The sequence below is a fragment of the Loxodonta africana genome, chromosome 3 (genome assembly GCF_030014295.1).
Source record: "Loxodonta africana isolate mLoxAfr1 chromosome 3, mLoxAfr1.hap2, whole genome shotgun sequence".
Lineage (NCBI taxonomy): Eukaryota > Metazoa > Chordata > Mammalia > Proboscidea > Elephantidae > Loxodonta > Loxodonta africana.
The window spans coordinates 8,720,977-8,730,454 of NC_087344.1; the positions used below are offsets into that span (position 1 = coordinate 8,720,977).

The following is a 9,478-nucleotide window of genomic DNA, read 5'->3' on the forward strand; positions in this document are numbered from 1 at the left end:
TACGCAGAAGAACTGAAGGCTGAAACGCAAACAGAAACTTGTACAGCAACATTCACTGGGGTACTTTTCACAAGAGCCAAAAGGTGGGAACAACCCCGAGGTCTACCAACACATGATGGAGAAACACAATGTGGTCTCTACACACAATGGAATACTACTGAGCCGTGAAGAGGAATGCAGTCCCGACACATGCCACAGCCTGCATGGACCCTGAAAACATCACACTGAGCGAAATCAGTCAGTCACCAAAGGGCAAATAGTGTGTGATCTCACTTAAGAGAAATAAACGATATATAGAAACCAAAGCTTATTAAGTGGTTAGCGGGGGTGGGAGGGAGGGAGAAAGGGGGTATTTCTGCTTAGGGGGCTGTGAACCTATGTTAATGGTGGTGGAATGATGTGGAAAAGGGTAACAAGGATGGCTGTACAACCTGAAGAATGCAGTCAACGTTACTAAATTAAACACAAAGAAACTGTTGCAGCGGCGGATGTTTGGTTAGGTATATGTTCGCCGCAATAAAATTTGGAAAAGAGAGAGAAATTGCTAGGGCGTAAAACAGAGTTTTAAAGCCTGCGAGGAAGGGCTGTGTGTCACACACCAGGAATGTGATTTCAGGAGGAAAGCGCGGAGGAGCAGTGAGGAGCGAGGCCACGTGGAACGCTCCTACAGACCCAGTTCAAGTCCTGGCATGAAGAGCAGGCAGGGTCTGGGCTCCAGATGGCTCCTTTCCAAAACTTCGACCGCGTTGGCATCGAAGAGCCAGAGATAACAGGGGAGGGAAACTCATTTTACAATGTTCTCATCTAGAAGTTCTGCCTGAAGAGTCTGGCCATTTCACAACCTCCTCAGCAAGTGTGATGTCTGGGGGCTAATTTAAGATGGACTTATATAGCACAACCAAGATGTAGGACTCCAAGCGACTTTTTTTTGTTGTTGTTTTTGTTTATGTTGAACGCTTACATGTGTAGAGTATCATATTTGTATCAGTGACTTTCTAACCTAACGTAAGGCGTTTTCCCACCCTAAAACAGACAGTGTAAGGCTTAACCACAGTTCAAATGCATCAGTTCTTTCTTCTGTGTTCCTTTTTCATTGTCCAGCTTTGCGTGCATAAGGCGATTGAAAAGACCATGGCGTAGGTTAGGCATGCCTTAGTCCCCAAAGTGACCTCTTTGCTTTTCAAAACTTTGAAGAGGTCTTTTGCAGCAGATGTGCCCAATGCAACATGTCGTGTGATTTCTTGGCTGCTGCTTCCATGGGCGTTAATTGCAGATCCAAGTAAAACGTGGGGAGAAAATGGGACAATGGAAAAGGAAGACAGAAGATGAGCTGACGTGTTTGAATTATGGTGTTGGCGAAGAATGTTGACTATACCGTGAACTGCCAGAAGAACAAACAAATTAGTTTTAGGAAAGAATACAACCAGAATGCTCCTTAGACACGGGCAAGGAGAGTCTTCGGCTGTTACTTTGGATACGTCATCAGGAAAGACCAATCACTAGAAAGGGACATTGTGTTTGGTAAGGTGGAGCGTCAGAGAAAACAAGGGAAACCCTCCATGAGATGGACTGACTCAACAGCTGCAACGATGGACTCGAGCACATCAACGATCATGAAGGCCACACAGGACTGGGCACCTCTCGTTCTGTTCTGCATACGGGAGTCATGAGTCAGAGCCCTTCTCCGGCAATTAACAGCAAGGCTCAACCACTCAACCAAGTGAGGAAGATTTACCGCATGCCTCCTCAGCATTTGGCACTGGTCAGAAAACCAAAAGAAAAAATAGATAATCCCAGGCCACTTACTGCTTGTTTGCGTCATTCTAATAATAACAATAACTATAATAATAGCAACTCTCTGTTGAACACCTACTACGTGCCAGGAGCTGTGCTAAAATAGTTCACAGATATTATTCCTAACATGGCAACCATACAAGTGTTATTACCTAGTTCACAGATGCTGAACCTTACCCAGTCCATGAGCTAATAAACGGTGACACCGCAATTTAACCCCTTATCTGCTGGGCCCCAAAGCCCATGTCTGCAGCATCCAGTGTTGTAGCCCATAATTTTTCCCTCACTCTTCCCTTTGGAGGCCCACCAGTCTCATAGGCAGCAACATATGGCCCGTAACAAGCAACTCTTAATTTCTGCACGTGCGTTCCCCCTAGGTGTCAACGAAATCCATTTACCCATTCATTTAACAAATATTTATCATACGCTCTGCTTGGTGCTAGGCATTATTCTTGGCCCCAGGGATAAAGAAGTTAATAAAACAAGACAGAATTCCCTGCCCTGCCCAAGCTGACATTCTAACGAGGGGATAGTGATAACAGAATAACATGTATGACACACTGTGGGAGTCCCTGAGTGCCGCAAATGATTAAGCACTCAGCTGCTAACCGAAAGGCTGGCAGTTTGAGTCCACCTGAATTGCCTCGGAAGAAAGGGCTGGTGATCTACTTCCAAAAAATCTACTGCCATTGAAAACCTTATTGGAGCACAGTCCTACCCTGACACACGTGGAGTGGCCATGAGTCAGAATCGACTCGACGGCAACTGGTTTTAATTTACAGTGTGTGTTCACGGTGATCAGTGCGAAGGAGAAAAAGCAAGCAGGAGATGAGGCCAAGAAGGGTCGGAGCACTGTCATTTTGAGTAGGTGGCCTGGGAGGGCCTCCTGGAGGTGGTGACATTTTCAAAAAGGGCTGAAGGAAGCGAGGTCTTTGTAGGAGCCAGCCCCACCAATACCTGGGTAAGAAGCCTTCCAGAGAGAGGGTTTGAGGAACTTCCGAGAGGCCAGAGGGCCCAAGCTGAGTGAGCACAAGGGATCGGCGTCACAAAGCTATGGGGTGGGGGGAGCCAGGAGAGACTGTGGCTTTTGCGCAAAGTGAGATGGGAGCTATGGGAGGTTGTGAGCAGAGAGGAGAACCCAGTGGGACTTAATGTGGCTGCCATGTTACCAGGCTCCGACTGGCTGCTGAGCTGGTGAGAGGGAGATACAAGTTCACGGTCCCGACAGGCCAGTGCTAAGAAGCCACCTGGGGGTGTCCTGCAGGCAGCTGGGTAGCTTCTTTCTGTTGGGAAGATCTTAGAACCCAGTCCCCTGCACTGTGTATCTGGTTCTTATTTCGTGGATCTAATTTTTAGTTTCATATCAGCCTTATTGGTCATTAATATTAATCCATATTTAGCTAATTTAACTTTAATTACATTTAGTATTGTAATAGAGCCATCCTTGCCGGTCAGATGGCGCTTCCCTGGCACCAACTCTCCCCAGACTTGGCATGGGCAATCCCTGCTCTTCCTCCCACTGTCCTTCACCCACTCCTCAGAATGCCAGGCCAGCTGCCGCCGAGCTGCCAGACTCGTGGCGACCCTGTGCGCGTCAGGGCAGAATTGTGCCCCACAGGGTTTTCAATGACTGGGTTTTCAGAACCAGATCGCCAGGTCTTTCTTCTGAGGCTCCTTCGGGTGGACTTGAGCCTCCAACCTTTCGGTTAGAAGTTGAGCGTGTTAACTGTTTGCTGCACACAGGGGTTCCCCTTTCCTGCCAAAAACGAAAACCATTGCTGTGGAGTCGATTCCAACTCATTCTAGGGCTTCCTCTCATAAAGTTCTCTCTCACTCTCTTTTTTTTCTATAAGAATTCTTTTGCTGATCTTGAGATTTCCAAGAGGTATACAGGTGGTTTTCAGTTCTCTAATTCCCATACACTCTTTCATTCAACAAACTAAGTACATACTGTTGCCAAACAGAGTCCCTGGGTGGTGCAAACAGTCAAGTGCTCAGCTGCTAACTGAAAGGCTGGAGGTTCGAGTCCACCCAGAGGCATGTTGGAAGAAAGGCCTGGTGATCTCCTTCTGGGAAATCAGCCACTGAAAACCCTGTGGACCCACTTCTGCTCTGACACACATGGGCTGCCATGATTCAGAGCTGACTCGATGCAAATGGTACACGCCAGACACATACCCAGGAGAACACGGCCTGCAGAGAAGGAGTTAATGGCCATTAATTATAGAAAGAGAGTCGAAAGTCTGTTTTTCTACAAAGGTCCATGATCCCTTATGACAATGCTGAAATCCAAAAACCTCTGAAAACTGGAAGATTTTCTTAAGTTTGGCACAGACTCACTTGTGACAATGCTGGACCTGAACTGACATGAGGTCATATCTATGGTCCTTATCTAGATGCCGGGGTGGTCCAAACGGTTCACACTCAACCATTAACCAAAAAGTTGGTGGTTTGCATCCCCCCAGCAGGACCACAGAACAAAGGCCTGGCAATCTGTTTCCATAAAAATTACAGCCAAGAAAACCCTCTGGAGCACTGCTACTCTGTAACATGTGGGGTCACCATGAGTCGGAACCGACTCAACGGCGGGAGGTTCGCAAATTCTCTGTGCTACCCAGGGACCTAAACAACCACTTGTTACTATAAAAATCTCACAAGTACATTCCAAATTTGGATTCAATTACAGTGTTAAAGAAATTTAATTAAAGATAAATTAACTGTTGATTAATATGAATTAGTTATAACTCTAACCTGAAACTAAAAGTTGTTGTCGTTAGGTGCTGTCGAGTTGGTTCCGACTCATAGCGACCCTATTACCCAGTCCTGCGCCATCCTCACAATCGTTGTTATGCTTGAGCTCACCGTTGTAGCCACTGTGTCAATCCATCTCATTGAGGGTCTTCCTCTTTTTCACTGACCCTCTACTTTACCAGGCATGATGTCCTTCTCCAGGGACTGGGCCCTCCTGACAACATGTCCAAAGTATGTGAGACAAAGTCTTGCCATGTTCGCCTGTAGGGAGCATTCTGGTTGTACTTCTTTCTTGAGAGCTTTGTTCATTCTTCTGGTATATTCAATATTCTTCACCAACACCACAGTTCAAAGGCATCAATTCTTCTTCGGTCTTCCTTACTCACTGTCCAGCTTTCACATGATTGAAAATACCACGGCTTGAGTCAGGTGCACCTCAGTCCTCAAAGTGACATCTTTGCTTTTTAATACTTTAAAAAGGTCCTTTGCAACAGATTTGCCCAATGCAATACGTCGTTTAATTTCTTGACTACTGTTTCCACAGATGTTGACTGTGGATCCAAGTAAAATAAAATCCTTGACAATTTCAATCTTTTCTCCACATATCATGATGGTGTTTATTGGTCCCATCGTGAGGATTTTTGTTTTCTTTATGTTGAGGTGTAATCCATACTGAAAGCTGTGGTCTTCTATTTTCATCAGTAAGTGCTTCAAGTCCTCTTTGCTTTCAGAAAGCACAGTTGTGTCATCTGCATGACACAGGTTGTTAATGAGTCTTCTTCTGATCCTGATGCCCCATTCTTCTTCATACAGTCCAGCTTCTCGGATTATTTGCTCAGCATACAGATTGAATAGGTATGGAGAAAGGATACAACCCTGATGCACACTACAAATTAGACCTACGAAATAAGGCCCAGATAAGCAATTTCCTGGCATCTGCCTTTCTGGTGAATCGACTGGTCCTAGCAGTGCTTCCATGATAGATATTGCTAAAAGATGAATAGTACCACAACAAACCACTTTCAGGTAATATGTGCCCTTCACCCAGAAAGCAAATAACAACTGAATTTCGAAGGACTTGCCTGTTACTTGGGGTAATTAAGAAATCTGTCCCTCCCCTCTCCTTCCCTTTTTGACCTTACTAGGAGGTTCATCTGGGATGAGGTAGGAATGTACCCAAAGGGCTAAATCATTCAGGACTGCAAACAACTGTACTTCTGAACTCATTCCCGATTCAAAGCAGTTGAAATATCACCTAATCAGAAACCAGTTATCTTTCTCACCCTATACCATGAGAAGCCTTTAGCAGAAGCCTAAAAAACGACCAGTCCGACACTCCAGTGCTTTGGCAGTCTGTCTTCCCCTGTGGAGGAGCCCTGACAATTAAGGAAACAAAATTCCTTCCCTAGGAGGGCTTCCCATAAACTGTTACTTCTCTGGTCTGAGGAGGTGAGAAGCCATTTGTAAGGTTATTTTCCAGTTAGTTCAAGTCTTTAAACTCAGAGAGGGAAAAAGACCAGGAACCCCCTTCCCCAAGTAACCCTCAGAGGGACAGAGAGTAAAAGTGTTTACATAACAACAATGTTTCAGAGCATGAAAGGATAAAAACATGTTGACAATGTGTTCAGGCAAAAAACAAGTTATTGCCGTTGATGTTGTGTGGGGGGGGGGCGGAGAAGTCTTAGTTGAAAGTGAGAATGAACTCGTACAGGTTTGACATTTTGGATCTGCAGATAATAACGCTGACTTGGGGGGGGAGAAAAAAAAATTTAAAGACTTGCCAGAGCCGGCACTGACAGTTTATTGCACAAAGCAAGAAAAGAATTTTGTGCTTGTGGCACAAATGAGGTCTGCAGCCCTGCAATGGCGCTACATCTGTCCTTCTGTGTCCCCCGCCCCCATTCCTGGGGGCCACCGGGAGGTTAAAATAAGAAGATGAACTGCCCTGCCGGCCGCCAGAATAGCAGGGGCAGTTCCAGCCCGGGAGCCCTGGAAATAGCCACTGGGACCTGGAAACCCAACTTTCCGAGACCGTAGCCGCGACAAAGCCCAACCCGGGACAGAGCAGGGGACCGGGAAGGCTGCTCCAAGAGAGAAAGAGAAAGGAATCAAGCGCATTTGGGGGGCGCGTGTGTACTGGGGGACAAGGGGTGGGGTTTAAGCACACAAACACACACATATGCACTGGCACAACACCAGCAGAAAATGCCACCGCGCAGTTTGGGCCACAGGCTCGGCTCTGTAACCACATAATAAATTAATAAATTACGACAAAACGAAACCTTGGGTGAAACTTTCCTCGCCATCCAAATAGAGGAGCTGCGGGCGTGCGAAGGAGCTTTCTAGAGGGGCGGGGAAGGAAGGGCGGACCCAGGGTCCCCCAAACTGAGGGATGTGAGGGCTAAAAGGGAGAGGGGGTAGATGTCCCAGGAACCCGAAACACGAGGATTTTTGGTCAAAAGGGGAGGAACTGTTCCCCCGGACTCCCGATTTTTGGAGAGTTTGCGGAGAAAAAGTCAGAAGGGGGTTCACCCTAGGACAAACGTACCGAGTTTTGGTTAAAGAGTGAGAAGGCGGCTCAGGCAGAGCCCCCAAATTCAGGGAATTTGGGGATCAAAATGAGAAGGGGTCCCAGGATGCCTAAGTCCAGGATTTTGGGGTGAAAGTGAGCGGGGGGTCTTCAGGGCACCTCCAATTCAGGGAGTTTGAGGGCAAGAGTGAGAGAGGGGTCCTGCGGGTGCCCCAATTTCAGGAACTTGGGGGTAAAAGTGAAAAGAGGGTTCCTGGAAGCCCCCAATTCAACGAGTCTGAGGGTAAGAGTGAGAGCGTGGCCCTAGGGGTGTCCCAATCTCCGGGATTTTGGGGTGAAAGTAGGAAGAGGGTACCCAGGCATCCCCAACTCAGGGAGCCTGAGAGTAAGAGTGAGGGAAGGGTCCCCACGGCGCCCCAAATTCAGGAAGTTTAAAGAAAAGTGAGAGAGGAGTTTCCGGGGTGCCCCATTTCAGGGAGCCTGAAGGTAAAGGTGAGAGAGGGGTCCCCGGGCGTCCCTGATCCAGGAAGTCTCGTGAAAAGTGAGATGGGTCCCCACTTCCCCCGAGTCTGCGGAGCAGGAGCGAGGGGGCGTCGCCAGGGGGCCCCACACTCCGGACCGGGGTGCATGGGCGGGTCGTGCGGACGTTGGGGTGACCGGGGGTGCGCCCCCAACCCCCGCGGGGTCCCCGCCGCCCCCCGCGCCCCCGGCCGGGCCGGGCCCAGGGCGGTCGCATCGGTCACCTGGAGTTCGGGCCGGGAGTTCGGGCAGCGGCTCCCGCGGCGGCGGCGGCGGCTGCTGCGTGTTGGTCCCCGTTGGTAAGTAACAGTCTCCACGGCTACAGTCTCTATGGCGGCGGCGGCGGCGGCGGCGGCCGCTCCTCCTCCCGCTCCCGCAGCCCGCCCGCTAGCCCGCCTCGCGCCGCCCTCCCGCCAGGACGAGGCGGGGCGTTGTTACCGGCAACGGTTACCAGGCCCACGCCCCACCCCTCAACGGCCCGCCCAGGCCCGCCCCCAACGGGCGCGGGGGGCGGGGCGCGAGTCTCTGCGGTCGCCTATTGGATGCCCGTCATGCCTGTCAAAGAGGGCGCCCCCAGGCCGAGACCGATGGCTAGCCAATTGCCTCGAGGGAGGGTGGGGCCTGGCGGCGGCGCGCGCGCACCGGAGGTTGGCGAGAGGGAGGCGCGCGCGGGGCAGGGACGGTGGCTGGCTTGGAAAAGGACAAGTTGCAGGGACACAGGCACCTATATTTGTTCCACAAGCGATCATCGGACGCCTAGGCACAATCTGAGGAGCCCTGGTGGTGCCATGGTTATGTGCTCTGCTGCTAATGGAAGGTAAATGATTTGAACCCACGCAGTGGAAGTGCGGAAGAAAGACCTGGCTATTTGCTCTCAAATCTGTCTTAGAAGAAGTGCAGCCAGAGTGTTCCTTAGAAGCAAGGATGGCGAGACTATGTTTCACATACTTTGGACATGTTATCATGAAGGATCAGTCCCTGGAGAAGGACATCATGCTTGGTAAAGCAGAGGGTCAGTGAAAAAGAGGAGAACCCTCAAGGAGATGGCTTGACACAGTGGCTGCAACAGTGGGCTCAAACACAGCAAGGATCGTGCGAAATGCGCAGGACCAGGCAGTGTCTCATTCTGTTGTACGCGGGGTCACTGTGAGTCGCAACAGACTCGACAGCACCTAACAACAACAACATTTGCTCTCATGAAGATTAACCCGTTGTTGTGGAGTGGGTTCTGACTTGTAGCGACCATATAGGACAAAGGAGAACTGCCCCATAGGGTTTCCAAGACTGTAATCTTTCTGGAAGCAGACTGCCACATCTTTCTCCTGCAGAGAGGTGGGTTTGAACCACCAACCTTTTGGGTAGCAGCCCAGCACTTAAACACAGTGCCACTAGGGCTCCTTTTATAAAGTTTATAGCCTAGAAAATCCTATGGGGCAGTTCTACTTGGTCACTTCACGGCAAACAACAAGCACAGTCTGGGTTAGGGGTTAGCAAACTAGGGCTCTTAGGCCAAATCTGTGTGTGGCCCACAAGCTAGGAATTAAAAAAATAGTTTCTGGTTTGGTACTTTTTTTTTTTTTTTTTTGAGAATATACACAGCAAAAGATAGAGCAATTCAACAATTCCTACACGTACAATTCCATGACATTGCCGTGGGCTAAGAATTGAAATAAACATTTTTAAATGGTTAAAAAATCAAAAGGAGAAGAGTCTCTTGTGACATGTAAAAACTATATGAAACTCAGGTTCAAATTATTGCAGCCAGTATTTTCAAGTAGTTTAAGGGTTGAGGAACTACGGCCTGTGGGCCAAATTCAGCCTGCCTGTTTTTGTAAATAAAGTTTTATTGAAACACACCAATGCTCATTCTGTTAAGCAATGAGG

General features: G+C 48.8%; 1 protein-coding gene across 8 annotated transcripts in view; it reads right to left on the reverse strand.

The window, feature by feature from the left end:
* Positions 1–7,969, reverse strand: part of RFX2 (regulatory factor X2) — a 110,544-nt gene extending 102,575 nt beyond the window's left edge. For 4 of the 8 annotated variants that reach the window (XM_064280383.1, XM_064280380.1, XM_064280376.1 and 1 more), the window contains exon 1: positions 7,819–7,967. The gene's annotated coding sequence lies outside the window, so the exon portion shown is untranslated. Of the gene's footprint in view, positions 1–7,818 lie in introns of all 8 variants that reach the window. The other 4 variants (XM_064280382.1, XM_064280378.1, XM_064280377.1 and 1 more) reach the window with 3 other exon arrangements.
* Between the last annotated feature and the right edge of the window lie 1,509 nt (positions 7,970–9,478).